A 17245-nucleotide genomic window follows, 5' to 3' on the forward strand; every position below is an offset into this window, starting at 1 on the left:
CGCAAGAGTCCAGGCAGAAGAAACTGCCTTATAGCTTCTGTGTTGCCAGCTGCTCTGAGGACACATAGCCAAAGCATGCCTGCTGTGTTGTGTAGTGTTCTGCGTCAGAAGTCTTCAGCTTGGGCCCATAAACTACTTTTTAAGGATTGGCAGATGAGACCAAAGAAGATCCATCTCACTGTCAAGGAAGCCTCTGTTCACCACACAGCAATTTGTGCCTTCACTGGGAAATCTGAATGAATCTGCAAGCCCAAAGAAGGTTGGAGACCACAGGAAAAGATGAACAGAGTATGTGCTTCATAACAGCACTTTTTCCAAGCCTGTCCTACATTTATCTCACGTAAGAGCTAAAAAGTGCCAGTTATTCAGGGCAAGAAACCATGGATCTCGCAGCCTGACCTCTGCTCTGGAGCCTTCCCCCAGCAGGACTAGTTTCTGATCACCCTCAGCAATGAGACAGATCTAAGAAACCTTTCTCCTCCTTACTGGTCGCTTGGGAGCCAACACCACCTCTTTCAGAGACTCTTAAGAGTTAATCAGTTGATCTCCACTGTCATCTATGAACTACACCAAGTTACACCAGCAGCAAATTTGGCACATCTGACCTTATAATACATTGGGCTAATTCTTCTTTACAGTGTTCAAATAAAAAAACCCAGCCAGGTGAAGACAGAGAGAGAAGCGCTGCTACTGATAGAAAAAGGATCCTTTTTCTAGTCTTTACAATTTGTTTATCATCCCTTCTGAACACTAACAAGTAGCAAAATTAGTCCTAGAGGCTGTTGCAATGGTACCCTGTGCGTCCCTAGAAGATAAACATGACAAAAATACAGGAGTCGGACATTTAGGCCATTATGACGATAGCTAATTTTTTCATCACATTATTAGAACTTGAACTACAGATAAGCTAAGCAGGGGCTGCATGCCTATCAAGCCAAAATCAACATGGGCTGCATGAGCTACTGATTTTCTTCTTTGATGCATGCAAGCTGTAGAGGGAGAAAGGAAGCGAGAAAAATAAAAAGATACTCTTCTTCAGTGATTTGAATCCAGTGCTGGAGCGTTCTACAAAACATTCCTTTGCAGGATTTAAATTCTCCCTTTGATGAGCACCTAGTGACTCAGTGGGATTTGCTAAGCTTCCATTTGAAGCTAGAGAAAAGTAATCTCGCTCTTTATTTCTTCCCCCTCCCTGTGCTACACCCCTCTAATCATGATAAATATATCTAAACATGCCTGATTAAGCCAGACAGACAATGCACCCCTAATCTGAACTGATCAGGGCTCTGGAGCTGCCAAAGTGAACCTGCTGTCTCTCTATCAGACAGAGCAATAAGGGGTCGGTAATGCAGCTCCATTAACTGCCTCCCACAGAATGAATTTTCCCTGACTGCTCCTGAAGAGCAGACACTTGAGGAATGCCGCCTGATGGGAAGTTGCTTCGAACGGTCTCTTTTGGCACAATTGTCGAGCAGCTCCTTCTCAAGCCCTCCAGACAAACAACTAAAGTATGAAAAATGTAGCCACTTCCTTCTATGCTACTTTTCAAAAAATCTCCTCATACCTTATCTAGCTAACTGCCTCTCAATTTTTCTCATCTTTTCTTGGTAAGCTTCAGCACTGGCTGATAGGTGTTGTACTGCAAGTGTGTGGTTATCAGAATAACAATCCTGTTCCCACTGCGCATGTGCCTATGTATGCAAGGGATCTGCTTTTGTGTATAGGTGGAACTTGCACTTTGTGGATTCACAGAATTTAGGGCTACGACAGACCCTATATCAATATACCATATCAATGTATCAACATACCATGTGCGTTTAGCATATTTGCACTAATATTGGAGGTTCATTGGGGGATAAATGGATATAGATCAGAACAAGTGCAAGAATGTACACCTCTGAATTTGTTCTGGAATCTATGCATGTGTATGTATATCTGCTTTCATGTAGGTGTAGCCCTCTATGATCTTTATCCTCTAAGATCTACTCTTAGTAAAAGACTGCAGTTGAGAGGGATCAAGGGGGCATCAGACCATGTTTGGGCTCTGTGAAATCCTGGGACTACTTATCCTAAAACTGGTCTTTGGTATAATTACAAGTACCTTCAAAGACTCTCTGAACCACACCAGCTGTGAACAGCTCCAGGAAACCATTCTGCCAGCAGCAAGTTGGATGGAGAGTTATACTTCTCAAATTGATCATATAAGAGACTGGGATGAGGAGTGATGTTATATTTCAGATGTTTCCTATTGGGAAGGACTTTCCAAAAGTCACTTCCAAAGCACAGGAGTCAAAAGAGAATCAAGAATCTGGTACTATGAGACTTGATTAAAAACAACCAACCAGCCAACCAACCACAGACAATAAACCCCATCTACAATTAGATCCAGATACTCCAAGGTGCTTTCCTTGTATTTGGGTATCTAAATATGCCAAAGAATACTCAAGATTCATTATCTCCAGCTTTGACTGTCAGAGAGATTTCCAAAAGACATACAGTATCCAACATGCTGTTCTGTAAATCTGAGCTCTTGTACTGTAACTAAGAGCTGAGCAATTCTGGTGTTCATGCAGGTCTGCATATGAATACACACTGGATGTGCATATGAATGGTAAATTCCCTTTGTCTATGCGCTATCATGCATTTCGCAATGTGAAATGGAAATCTAGAAAAAAAAAATCTGTAAATATTTGTGCTAAAGTAGAAGTAAGTTCACCTTATGTCTTTGATTCATTTCCACAGCAGTTAAGAAACTCCTCTTATATAAAAGATGAAGGATGTAACAGAAGGCTATCATTTCTTTATTTCTGGGCATAGCAAAACCTAGAGAATTCATTACATTAAGGCATTAATCCAATCTGGTAAAAATAGTTTTTAATCTTATATTGGACTCTACTGTATAGCAATACATTTGAGTGGGATATGTGAACAAAATGGTATGAAAATCTGCTAGTGTATATTGCTGGGTACATAATATTGTGTTTCAAATCAGCTACTGCATGTTTCTTTGATCAGGCCAGCTGATAAAATTTTGTGTAAAATGGGAAGAAGAGCAAGATCAGTGACGAAACTGCTATTTTCCTTGGTATTTTTTGTGTAATCCTGGCAGCACAGTAATTGTGCAAGATCTGGAACTCTAGTACTAAAATTACATTGTGTGCCAACAGATATGATTTTGCTCAAAAGTAGAACTACGGTTAGCTCAGCAAGAAAAGGTAATGTTTCTTTGTCCTTTTAACCATAAATCTATTATTGTACAAAATTGCATCTGACTGCACAAGTTTTGTTTTTTATGGAAAATTTTGCTGCACCTCTTTTCCCTGATATATTTTTCCTCTCCTCTTGTGCTTTTATGAAAGAATGAAATATAAAAGTCTAGTTCAACTTACATTTAGCTGTGATAATCTAAACATAGGAAATCTGATAATTAGGTTCCCAGAGCCCTCTTACCTTGGACATGTTATACATAATTTCAGCTCACAGCCATCTTTGTTCTGAGAAGATCTGATACACTTTATATACAAAGCTTCACATTTAAGTAAGGACAGAGAAATTGAAATGCTACTAGTGGTATCTGCCATGTGGTATAATGAGCACTGCTGTGGTACCTTCACTGCATAATGTCACCACTTGCATATTTACCTTCTGAGCCTGTGTGTTGTATTAACTATGTTTTTTCTGCTTAATGGATCTTCACGGCTCAACTTCCATTTAAACACAGAACCCCTTTTACAAGGCCTAAGTGCTACAAAACAGCCTTTCTATAAATTAAAGTCAGCCCATGTGCATCTGCATTTGGGAATGCTTCTGAAAGGGTTTTAAAAGCAATCAATTACAATAATTCATACATTTAAAGATGCAACTCCAACAGTCAATCCAACTTCTCTTCTCATTATAAGGTAAATGTGAATGCCAGCTTGTTACTATTCCTGGGGTTTGTCTCTGCACAGCAATCGTACCATTTTAAGTAGAAGTGTGGAACATATTTCATGTTTGTCTATGCATTTTTTAGTTCACTTGGATTATGATACCTTTGAAATTAAAGTGCAGCAGCAGTTCCTGAATGATTTAACATGTAGACATTTTTACTCTGAAGTAGGAACAACTCGTTCTTGTTTATCTTAATCCAAAATTGAGTTATATCAAATTGGAATAGGTTCTCATCACCTGGAATAGCAATACCCAGGTCATACCCTGATGCAGGAATATCGGTTACTGAACTAACGTGCAGACTAAGACTTAATTAAACACACGAAGTTCCTTATAGGTAGATCAGGCCTGACATCCTACGTTTCCCATTCCTACAGCGTGGGCACCTTCGTGGCAATGAGGCTAACTGGAACCTCACTGCGTAACCCCTGTACACCCTGCGAAAATAATCACCATCCCACTCCTTCAGTAAGCAAGTGATCGATTGCTGCTCTGCAGCAGGGAACCGCACAGCCTTCAGACTATTCAATAGATTGCATGTGGCAAAAAGGGAACGCTGCGCAAAGGGTGTGAATGAGTCATTCGACATTTCAGGTTGACTGAAGTCATTCTGCTACATTTATTTCTAATCTTGATGTGCTATCCACATTTGCATGTTAAGCAGGATGGGAAGAAAGAGATTTAAATTATTTGCTACGATACACACGTGGAAAACAGCAGACTCTGCATGTGTGTGAGAATGTGGGATTACATGCATGACTGGGTGAATGCAGCATCATGTGAAGTGCCTTTTCTACCCTCATACAGGAGTAGGCATTCTGCATGCAAGCCTGAACACATCTGAGCAAGAGTATGTTGGACGTGTATCTCTAGGGATCTGATTATAAATGAAAGATGTTCATTTGTAGTATGCCTGAATGGAGGAACAGAGGTCCCATGAGCATACTTCAGGTGACGTGTGTGTTGTGTTTTCTTTGGCAAATACAAATCCGAGCAACTGTGAATGAGCTGGTCTGTGTACACTTGGAGGGTAGGCATGTGTGTTGTGTGCATGTGGGTGACAAGGAGCACCCATGAGCATGAGCAGGTGTCAGCTGAAGCTGCAATTTATACATCAGTCAAGCATCAGCAGCAGTGAACCACCTACTTAAAGATTTCCATGGAAAGAATACATGGCAACCTCTCAAAGTATGATCTGGCCTAACACTATGCTCCTTCACTCCTGGTCATACTTCCAGTTTAAAGCGCAAGTTTGCAGAGAGTCTGACTTCTTATAGCTCACCCTGAAGTCTGTCTGTTCCATGCATATTTAGCAACTTTAAGCATTAAGCCATTTTAAAGTGCATGCTCACCTCTGAGGCTTAGGAGCCTCAGTTCAAGCACTTGGATTTGAAATTCTGGGCAAAGACACTGACTTAGCTCTCATTTAAGAAAAAAATAGCGATCAGTATGGAGGCAAAGATCCTGGTGAAATGCCTCACAGGAAATATTTTCCGAGGATGAAGAGGTGAACATAAGATACTTCATGAGATACTCAAGGCTATGTCACAAGAACTCAGTGCTTTAAACTGAAGACGGAGAATCTTGCTGTGAATATGTAATCAGTGGGCCACACACGAACTAATTCTTGAGGAGATGAAATATCAGTTGGGTGGGGCAAGCAGAGCTCTGGTATCTCACCTCAAGCTAAAAACAGTCAGGTTTGGTTTTGCACAGAGCTAAGCATGTATTTGCATCCAGAGCAACAGACTCGCAGCATGTCGCATACATAAAGGGCACTGCCAAAATCTGTGTTATTTTTTTTATTTTTTTGCAATGTCCAAACTATTGTGTCCTTTAAATTATTAAGATTTGCTTACTGCATAAAGCACTGCAGATCCTCCCCCCCGCCTCTATTCTGCAAGTTATTGATACCACACTCAATTAACCTTGGTGAGTGAATATAGGATGGACATTGCCTCTCTCAGTTTCAGTCATTTTTGCTCAGTGCCACAGTTTGCATACAAACCACTGAATGGCGGTACTTAAATATCCAAGTAAAATTGCTTTAATGGAAACAAAAGTGCACATTCACGACGTTTGTATTCCTATTAAGTCTCATATGCTTCATTATCTGAAAGCCTAAACACTGGGCCTAGTCTACGCAGATTCTGTCCTATTAAATAAAGAAGTGAGTGCAATTCTGGTTCAAAAAGTTTAGAGAAAATGTATTCTTACATTTGTTTGGGTGGCAACTGCAGGTATATTATTGCAATTCCAACTTACCCACTGTGCTTGCACTGGCTTTGTACAGAAGATAAAAAGGAATGAGATGGAAATCCAATTTTTATTAGTGAGTCCACTCCAAGGCACACTTATTGAGACCACGTAAAGGTCTAGCAGCCATTGGAACTGGTGGTGAAATGAGGGGAGACTCCACACAAAAGGACTCTGTATAACCCATGAGGGTCTTGAGCAGCAGTGGGAACTCCGGATGTGCTAAGGATACCATAGCATAGGTAATCAGGGCAGAGGCACAACATGATCTACAACAACTACAAACCAGTTCACAGATCCCCCGAGAATTGGCTTTGGTCCCACCAGCTCACTTAACCATGAGAGCACAATCGCTTTACCTTGACTTTGTTCTCAGGCTGAAAAATGGGTGTGTACATATTCAAAGAAGCCAGCTGTTGCATTCAACATTACATTATGGTTTATGAGGGGAGGACAACATGCTATTTCTTCCACAACACTATAAAACATCATGCACAGTTGTTCCTACAGTTATGCTCCAGAATACACTGTGCTGACGGCAGTGTTGTCATTTAAGAATCACCTCATGAAAAAGAGTTGAAAGCAAAAGAAATATAAAAAAATCAGGGAATTCATATCATATTGACAGTCTGTTGGATTGGTTATTGTGTTTCTACGTTACATCTCTTTTCCTTACCCTTTCACTGTCTTTCCTATTCATAAGGCAAACTACTTGAAGCAAATAGTATTCTTCCATATGGTGCAACTTAACAAAAACCAATGGGTCAGAGCTGTTTATAGAATCATACAATAATTAGATTAAAAGGGATCTATGGAGATCATCCAGTTCAAGCCCCTGCTCACAGCAGGGTTAACTTTGAAATTATACAAGATGAGAATGTAACCTGATTTTTCTACAGTGACTACTCTAATGGAACACCAGTCTCATTCAGGCCATGATATAAATTATATGCATGTCTAGATCAAAGACATATGGAAAATCATTTAGGTAGAAGATTTGCATTAAATGATTTGAGGTTTCCTTTCAATATGCATTCATAAGGTGATACTGACTTCGGTGCTAGACTCCAATTGTACAGCTGCATATTATCAAAACACGCACTAAAATGATGCTAGCATTACAATCATTATTTCCTGACTTCTATGTGCTTAACGTCCTCATTATGTAACTTTAAAAAAAAATGGTTATTCGTAGATAGAATTCAGAAAACAAGGCAAAAGAGGAAAGAAGGAGAAAATTCCAGAATGGAAAAAAAAAAAAAATTACTTGGCTAGGCACTGTGGAAAATGCTGTATGTCCTGTATCTCATACAGCCTTCAAGAAGGTGCTCCTCTTCTACACACCTTAGAAAGCCTGCAGAAGAAAGGTTTGAGAGCTGCAAACTGTAGGAACTGTGCAGTGCTCACCCTTCAAGAGGCATCATGAATGTGGTAAGGGGTCTACAGTGAGAAACCTGCCAATGGCAAGAATTACTTGTCACAAGACTTAAACAAGGCCTGTGCGCTGCTACAAGGAGACGTAACCCCTCAAAATAGGGATTAGTGTGATTACTTCTATGATGAATGGGGTGAATTTTATCCAAATTGAATACATCTAAAAACATTATCAACACTGCAATTCTGCTTTCATATGAAAAAACCAAAACACTGTGATCCTCACTGCACTTCCATTTTCTATTCCATTCTCTATCAGTTTCTTCTACTCATATCAACTTTATTTGCTATCACATTTAAGGAACTGCAATGTTCAGATTCATTACTATTGTGTATCTTGCTATATTTGATTACAGTAGGCTGTCTCTTTTGTCTTGAAGATGAGCCTTGCTTTTTAGTTTAGCTTTACAAAAATAGTTATATATAATAAAGTGGTCATCTTTGTAAAAGAAGCTAATCCCCAAATATCCCCAAAGCATTCACTGAATTTTGGGATACTGTTTTCTTGGTTGCTCTGTCTGAAAGTGGTTCGACCTTGCTCATCTCTGCAGCTGGTCAAGGGAAGAGGTAGATGCTCAGCCCTTCCAAAGCTCAAGTCAATTAGGCATCTGAGATTGCATAGCAGAAGTTGATGCATTCAAAACCACCCCCTTAAAAATGTCATGCCAGGATTGTTTAGGCTAAACAGGAGAACAACATTTCAAAAGAACATCCTGCTCAAAAGCTAGAAAACATTTCAAACAAAAAAGTAAAACTAAACATACCAAACAGAAACTGTTCAAAACAGCAGTAATTCATTAAGAAAATAACCACTGTTCACCCCAAGAGATTCCCAATGTATTTCACAAATCATTAATTAAATTCAGACTCACTTTGTATTTCTGGTATCCCGATGGGCTTCATCAGAGGGGGATGCAAGCAGTGCTGGGCAGGGGCCACACACTGCTGTAGTTTCTCCCTGGTGTGTTTTAAAGGATTACAGCTGCTCCTTTGGCTTCTCTTGCTAAAACTACCCAGCACTTTAATTAAGAAGGCCTATTATCAGCTCTTTTTTTGCCGCAGCCTCACTGAGAATAACACTTCTCTGGACACCTCTGGTATGGGTTAGCTGAGCTGGTAAGCCTGAATGTTAAATTATGATGACTGTGTCCTTTGACCCCAGCTTTACCCTGGAGGGTGCCTCCAGTTTGGCTGCTGCTTTCCCTGACTCTGTACCTATCCCTTCACCTAACAATGAAATCCATCCTCCAGTGCTTTTCAACAGTGCACAGCAGGTTAGGAGCAGAAGCAACAACTGCCCAATTAAAATCAAAATGTCAGATGTGCAGAAGGCAAACTGAAATCTGCCTGGGCTATCAGGGCAAATGCCTTTAGACTTATGCAATTCGCTGAAGGATAATTGATGACCACAGGCAATCAACCTACAGTTGCAGGTCTCATGTGCAAGAAATGTGCTAGGGCATATCATTCACTATTGACTCAGAGGAAAGGGCTTGATTCTCTCTGAGTCACTAACACCATCTCCTGAAGTGCTGAGGGTTTCCTTAGAAATCTCCCCTAAATTACCAGATGAAATCACAAAGTGCTTAGAAGACTCAAAGCAGTGGCTACAAGTGTGCTACCATTCCCAGTGTCTCTGTAAGTTATGGTATACGAAGAACGGTAAAAGTTCTATAGCTGGCTGTGGAGAGGAAAGGAATCCTTCAGTTGAGAGCAGTACTCCTGATGATTTATTACAGCGAGACAGTAATAATACAGGTAAAAGCAGGTGTGGGGAGCTTTGAGGCACTACCAAAGAGATAGAAATCAAGCCAGAAAAAGGAACTCTTATTCTGGAGTACCAATGGCTACCCGAAGAACTGTCCTGAAACAACGCCGTGGTACAACAACACTGGGAGAGCTCCTCATTCAAACAAGCCCTTCATCTTTCCTCCCTTCTACTTCCCACTCTTCATTTGCGTTTCTCTTTAGAATGCGAGCTTGCTGAGGCCTGGGGTTTCGTCTGTTATGACTTTGCCAGCACCTCAAGAACTGATGTGTTTAGTTGTTTTGTTTTTTTAATCAAGACAGCTACTGCATAGTAAATTTCCAATGGAATTATTACCTTGATGTAGCTGTTTGAGGTACCTTCCAGGCAGGTGTATTGTATTGACCACAGCTAGCCACATTGCCATAAAATCACCTGTGCTTTCTCTTCCCTGAGATTCCACACTGAGGAATATACCTGGAGTAAACCACCTGAATATTAAAGCACTGCTTGTTTTTGGCAATGAAGATGTAACCTCTGTCAGTGCAGAGCATCCAGTGTGAACAGGGTCTGAAAGTCAGTTGAAGTCTTTCTGTAAAAGAACTAATTAATAATAAAGCTCAGGATGCTTAAAGAGCTGACTCTCAGAAGCCCTGGAGATTTAAGAAAATATTTCTAAACCCATTCTGCAGTTGCAGTTATTAATGAATGATTAATTTCTACAGACATCATCCTGTGGTTGCTTCAACCCCGTTTCTCACAGTGACCTCAACAGTCAAGGGGAGCGAATCAGAAGAGTGTTGAAAGACAGTTAAAAAAATAAAACTACATTAATTACTATATATTATGGTGGTACTTGTCATGTCTGTGTACTTGCAGCTGAACTGAGTTTTTGCATTTAAAATAAGGATTCAGTGGTTTTGCTATGTATGAGAAGCACAGCATGCATTAAGAATTACAGCACTAACTGTAAGGTCACATAATGAATTTCCTGAGTATTTACAAGTAAACCTATTAATTTATTAAGTAAAATTATTCTTAAATATGGGCTCTTTTAGAAATTCAACACTTTGGGTTTGATCTTCTGTTTGTTTCTATAGCCTTGATAATGGATTGATTAATCCAGATTTTTATTCTACTTAAAGATCACAAAAACCTTCCATTGACAACATATGAAGATTTTTCCAAGATTTTTTTTACCTCTATGATACTTCTTATAAAAACTTTTCCCTTCAAAAAAACCCCAGTGTTTAATTTATTCCTTCAGATGGAGCTTTCAAGAGCTGCCCGCAGCTAGAATGGCCCTTTCAAAATGTTCATCGCTTCACACCGGGATTCTCGGTAGACAGCAGAGCCTCCACCATCTTTCAACAGGGACACTTGGCTTCACTTCTGTTGGAAACAGAGGGAAGCAGCTGCTGCTCTGAATGATGAAACTCTAACTGTGAGCAGTAGTATCAGCCCCACTGAGAACTGCCTTGTTGTGATGTCGTGGGAAAGGAAAAATATTTTCTTGAACATCACTTAAAGCTAATCTGACAACGCAAACATTCAGAGGCTTTGATTATTGAATGGGCTCATTACAGCAAAAGGAGAAGATAGCATTAAGCCATTTAGGCATGTAGTACAGGTGTAATTACTTGGGATACAGGAGATAGCAATGTACGCTATATCAAATTAGTAGGCAAACGATGCAAGTGCCGTACATGGCCTCTCCTGAAGGTAATGACATGATTATGACAACGCCTATATAATTTTCAGCAATGTAATTTTGCATGTCTATTCATCCCCTTCTACTAAGAATGTCAAAGTTCTTGATGACTTCAGTGAATTAAGATTCACCCTCTGTTCAAGATGAGAAAGTATTTTCAGACTAGATTCAGTTCTCTTTGACAGTAGAGTAAATCGGGAGAATTTTTGTTTGCTTTGATGGATTTTATCTCAGAGATCTGTTTCACTATTAGGATCACCAAGAAAGGAGAATCCAAGCACATAATGGTTCAACGATGGCATTATTTCTGTCTGTCAGTGTAATGATAATACAGCTTGAAACTTGATAATAGAACTTGAAACTGTAAACTAATCATCCTGTTAGAGTTAGAAGGTGTTTGTTCCATCCCCGTGTAGAGCTCTGCGCACTTGGTTGATAGAGGGTTCGGTCACCTTTCTCAGAATCATTATGTTTTGACCACTATTTGGGTAGCATACTGGATGTGACAGATGAATAGTCTGATCTGGTACAGCAAATGCCATGCACAGTCAGACAGAATGCCTCCAGTATCTTATCTCTATACACTATACACTTCTGCATGAAAAACAATTACCAGGGCAGATTCATGTACAGAAACAATTTTAGAAGTTTGTCCACATCCTAAGATGATTCCTGTTTAGATTGCAGGGTTATGGAGTGTTTCTCCTGTGCCAGAACTCAGCTGTAGCTTGGAGTAGCTACGACCTGGAAACATGATGTTATTTATGTAGCTAGTTTTTTAAAAAATAAAAAAGGAAGCCAGAGCTCTGAGGGTTAAAGTTTGTACTCTAAGGGTTACTGGTGGATTTGTCATGATGAGATAATAAAAAAAAAAAATTGGGGAACTAGAAAGGAAAGTCTAGAGAACGTAAGGCATACAGTGCCTCAGGGAAAAAAATGGCATGTAATTAGTACTGTACACTGCTCTGAAAAGATAAAGCCATATGTAAAAAAGGTTGTAGAGTCAGGGAGAGGGAGGAAGGATGGATCTTGGAGCTCCAAGAGAGGGAAAAAAGAGTTTCATCATGTATTGGCGCATACTGTTCATTTAGGCATTCGAGTAATTTTCTTTCATCTCATAATATTTCACAGTACTGACCTGTAATCTTAGGGCCAGGATAATGTGTCCATTCTTAGCAAGCTTATTTCTCAAAGGGTAGTGTTCCCTGCTTAGATGTTATTTAAATGGTACTTTAGCACTGCTCTCTAATCAGCAGAACAATTAAAAAAATTTAAGGCTACAGGAAGAACTCAGACCCTTCCAAGACAACTTTTTTTCATTCCCATCTATTTGAAATCCTTCTAGAAACAGTATTTACAGCAACTACGCTTCAGAGATAGTGTTCTGGGCTAAAGTCAAAAGAAAAGAAAGATGCCCTTCCTCTCACCCAGATTACCCAGCTGGGTAAGTCCGACATCCATGGGACAGTAGTGACCAAACATCAGAAGCATTTGATTAAAGCATCAACCCACTAGAATGGCTATATCATGGGAAACAGTTTGTACTTTGAAACATTAAAACTATAGTACGTACACTTGTTAGCCTGGCTAATATCACTACCAATTCTACTCATGTTTGTGTTAAGTCTCTCTCCCCCCCCCCCCGCTCTCTCTTTTAAAAAAGTGCTTATTTGAAGTCGTGTTTAAAATTAAACTGTTACTCTAAAATGCAGAAACAAGGCAGCCTTGTCTAGTGATGAAGCAAGAATATAAAGAATCCAGTTTCCAAGCCCAGCTCAGCTGAAGATTTGCTGTGCATCCCTGGGCAAGTCACTTCACCTCTCTGTACTGTAGGACGCATCTAAAAAGTACAGTGTAGCCATACATGGAGATATTGTAAATGGAATGGGGTACCGAAAGCCATAAAGCTGCCTTCTCAGGAGGCCAGTTCATTTTTGCAGATTGTCAAGTTAGTTAAGCTAGTACAGCTTTGGTGCTGCTGTCATCTCAATGTCATTACATTCATGTACGTGGGCCTGATTATAGTTATAAAGTGGGAGCATTCATACTCACCTGTCTTAAGGGCAAATAGGCAAAATGCCCATCAATAGGCAAAAATGTGTGTAGACATTAAGATGAAAGGCTTATACAGGAAAGGCAAAGTTACTGCCATATAACCCCTGATGGTAATATAATTCCTTTGCTGCTGCCCAAACGTACAAAGAATGGTGGAAAACTAAGCTGAAAAGACTAAGAAGTGTCCTTCAAAGGAGCTACAAAATAAAGATTTTTGAAAGATATCAAGGGATTTATGGATACCATTTGCTCTGACTGGAATATGGCTTGCAGTCAGCCCTGAGCTTCAGATCAAGTGTGTGACAATCGTTATATTGTGTATAGCAATTTGAGGAACTGAAAGAAGACAGAATAGCTGCGTTCCTCTTAAACCAAAACCAGACTCTGGAGAGAAGGGAGAAAGGTAGAGGAAGACGGGGCCTTATTATATTGTAAAAACTAAAGAAACTAAAATGAGCCCCAAAGACACAGGCATATCAAGTGTTGATAGCAATACTCCATTACATGGCATTTTCTCAGCCACAGTGGGTAGGCCCTTCTGACTAATATCAGAGACTGAACTTGCCAGTGAGTGTATTTTAGGGTATATATCTTACAGCTCCACTAAGAGGAGAATTTAAAGTGAAAATACTGTTAAGGGAAGAAACATAGTGAAGGGAATGAAGATAATTTTCATTATGTCAGGCAGTAAAAATAAACCAAAAGAGACTGCCTACAGCAGTAGTTCCAGACCTGTGGCTTAATAGCAACCTCTTGCCTGCCAAACTTTCAGATACTGCTTGTGGCTAGAGAGCTGCTGTTAAGCTGCAAATTGACAAGGAGGGCAAAGTATAACATGGTACAGAGGGGATTACATCCTCACTGCTGTTGCCCTTGAATCAGCAAAAACGGAGGGCACTGGTGTATGGTTGCAAGAATAGAAGGTAACTGTGGGGAAAAAAAAAGAAATTCTGTGTGATTAGGTAAAGGAAGACAAAGTTTGAAGAGAAAAGTGTTGTCTTTTATAGAGTAATGGCTATAACTTACAAAAACCAGACAAGCTTGCAGACACGCTGTACCTTCTGCAAAGTAATGTAAGAAGGTATAAGAGATCAGGACAGACAGCTAACTTGAGCAGCAGAGCCCTGGTTCTCTGGGAGTTGTACAAAATTGTATCTTGTGAAAGACCAATTTTTGTTTTGCCCAGGCAAAACAACAAGACTGCCCTCAGTCTTAACAATTTTAGGACACGTGTGTGGAAGGGAGTGGTAGAGATGAAAACAACTTCAAAATCCAGACAACAAAACTAAGCTAAGTTTAGACGTGTACATTTCACATTGCCTATCCATCCATCTCCAGGTTATTCTGCTTTTTTGATAAAAATGGGAATGACACGCCGCGCTATTTTGTGTTTAATCTCTTATCTGTGGGATTGTCAAGTTTGGATGCAAGAAAGAAACAGAAGTAAATGTCACTAGATAGGAAAGTAAGGGGAATTGCTTCACTGGGACACCAACAGCATTTTTTCATTGAGCCACTACTAAGGGAACATGTTTTCTCCATATCTTTTCCACAACTCATTTCACCATCACATCATAGCCAGGGTTTATGTCCTATTCAGAAACCTGGGAGCAGAGGCTAAAGCATGGGCCTCTCTCTCCTTCCACTTACAAGTGGATGACTGGCATGGCTAGCTCCATCAGCTACAGTCTTCCATGCCAAAACATAACTGGTGGGCAACTCTTTCTCATCCCAAAACCCAGCTCCTCCTGCCATGCCCATTTACTAAAAACTCAGTCATTATAAAACCCTTCTTCTCCAGACAAATATAAATGTGACAGCCTCTCCTGCTGCTGCTGCTGAAGAGAGTTTAGATTATTATTTTTTCTAAGAACATTTTGTGCTGATAGGGTGCTACTAAATCATGTCTTGGAGACTGATGCCCTTTTGCTCACAGGTTAACTACAAGACAAGTCAAGTATTATGACCTTTCTCTATGCACACACACATGAAACACACACAGACCTTGCCATACAGCTCTATAGCACTCCATTCTAAAGAAATGTCTCGTAACAATACTGCATATTACGCTTACAATGCATCAAAAAGCTTTACAAGAACGGTAAAAAGCAATTGAGGAGAAATTACATTCATGCCTGGCCCCTTGAGACCCCACCACATTCCACAGGAGACACCAAAAGAAGGGTCAACGATGCCATATCTGCAGTTGCCAGAAGCATTTTTCTTTCTAGGCATCTTGCCCCAGTTGGTATGATCACACTGGGTGTCTCAGAGACACAATAGTCTGATCTCTGTCAGAGCAACCTTAAAGTTTCTGGGAAATCTGGATATCTCTTTGCTTTGTGTTTCTGACTGAAAAAAAAAAAAATCCCCATTTATTATTTTCGTTGCTCTGTTCCAATAAATATCCTCCTTCTGAACACAGTCCTGATCCCCCATTGACAAGGAGAAAAACTTGATGCACCTGCGGTGGAAATGAAAACACACTAAATCTTGAACCTTGCAGCTAAGACCTTACTTGTTTAACTCTGCAGAAAATGTGATGCTACTTTAGCCAACGCACCTACCCTTAAAACTTCATAGTGAAAGAAGCAAGCAGCTGAGCAGATCTGTACCTTTGAGGCAGGTGGTTGCACTCTGCTGTTTCAGGATCTGTGTTGAGACAAAGCAGTGGGGAATGGCACGAGTCTCGTAACTCGCCTCCTGTCTTCAGCGCAAGTGCTTAGCAAGGGCTGAAGTCTGTGGAGTCATGCGGGACACACAAGTCTTCGCCATGGCATCTTTGCCTCTCCCTCATGAAGCACAGCCAATCAAGCCGGCACAGTGCAAACCGCAAACCACGCAGGAACTCACAGGTACGGTAACTTACTGAGCTGGGTGTGGGACTCAGCTTAGTGTGGTTTTATTCTCTTACTGTGAGGGTTACAGCTGCTCTAGAGCAGTTTCTCTGAATGCTACAGCTGTTTGCTGCTCCAGCTGCATGTCATGCACTGGGGCACCCCATAACTTGCTCAATGCTCAGTCATTTAATATATCTGTCTGGAAAGCACTGGCCCCTTTGGACACAAGTAGTGATCCCCAGGAGCAAGCCATCAAAGGTCACCTAAAATGTGCCCTTTTCTCTAATATGGAGTGACAATGCTGGTCATAAGCTATCAGCATTCAAACTTGTGGAGCACCTCTCCTGCCACACGTCCCGTTAGACATGACAGAGTCCATGGGTGCGTACACACAGTGCACCCACACGTGAAGATGTGCTTGTATCTCTGTAAGCAAACACAGGCAAATACAAAGACCATCTTGTGCCTGTGTAGGCACAGGCCAAGAGGGAGTCGATATAAGAAAGAGTCCAGGATTTCATCAGATTCTGTGATTAGTGTGAACCGGGGGGCTGTCTTCAAGCTGTGAGAAAAGAGGTATGAAAATCTGATTCTTCTAAGAACACAGAAAAGGCACATTTGCCTATTTAGTTGTTGCATCAGTTTAGTCACTAGCAGGGGTGCCTCGCGGGAGGCCAATGGCCTGAACAGAGCGACTGTGATCTACCCAAAGCAGTGATGATTTGCCTGGCCAACACCTGTGCTACGGCTCCTTCAGGTGGCAAAATATTTATGGACCACATAAATGCCATAAAAATAAAACTATAATTAAGGCTTTCTCCTGAGGTGAGTAAAGGCTGAAAAGACACTGCTGGGTTACAGCACTAAGCCATGCCCACCCCCCCCCATCAGTTCCTCTTCCCACCACCCCTACAGAAAATGGCAGGGGTTTCCTGTCCCTCACAGCAGGGGCTGGAAGCCAGGGAGGGGTGGGGCTTAGGGAGTGATTGACAGCCCCCTGAATGCAAGGACCCTATGGGGGAAGGGAGGGCTGGTTGAAAGCATTCTGATTGGATTAGGAGAGAAAGCGGGTGGGTGTTTGCAGGAGATTGGCAGCAGTTTGAATCTCCTGCAGAAAGGGTTAACCAACAGTCACTGCTGTTCAGGCTTCCTGAGGTAAGGAGGAGCAGGGACAGGGGATAATGAGAGGGCTGGTCCTGGCGGTGTGAGTCCACCCGTGTGTCCTCATCTGCGTCAACCCCATTGGTAATTAACTCCACATGTTATTTACAC

At 40.9% G+C, this 17245-nt stretch overlaps 1 protein-coding gene across 1 annotated transcript in view; it reads right to left on the minus strand.

Annotated features, from left to right (window-relative positions):
• The window catches only part of GRAP2 (GRB2 related adaptor protein 2), a 41118-nt gene extending 25323 nt beyond the window's left edge, over positions 1-15795 (minus strand). Inside the window, exon 1 of the mRNA XM_076328706.1 lies at positions 15749-15795. The gene's annotated coding sequence lies outside the window, so the exon portion shown is untranslated. The remainder of the gene's footprint in view (positions 1-15748) is intronic.
• Positions 15796-17245: the final 1450 nt, after the last annotated feature.

The sequence above is a fragment of the Aptenodytes patagonicus genome, chromosome 1 (genome assembly GCF_965638725.1).
Source record: "Aptenodytes patagonicus chromosome 1, bAptPat1.pri.cur, whole genome shotgun sequence".
NCBI classification, from domain to species: Eukaryota; Metazoa; Chordata; class Aves; order Sphenisciformes; family Spheniscidae; genus Aptenodytes; species Aptenodytes patagonicus.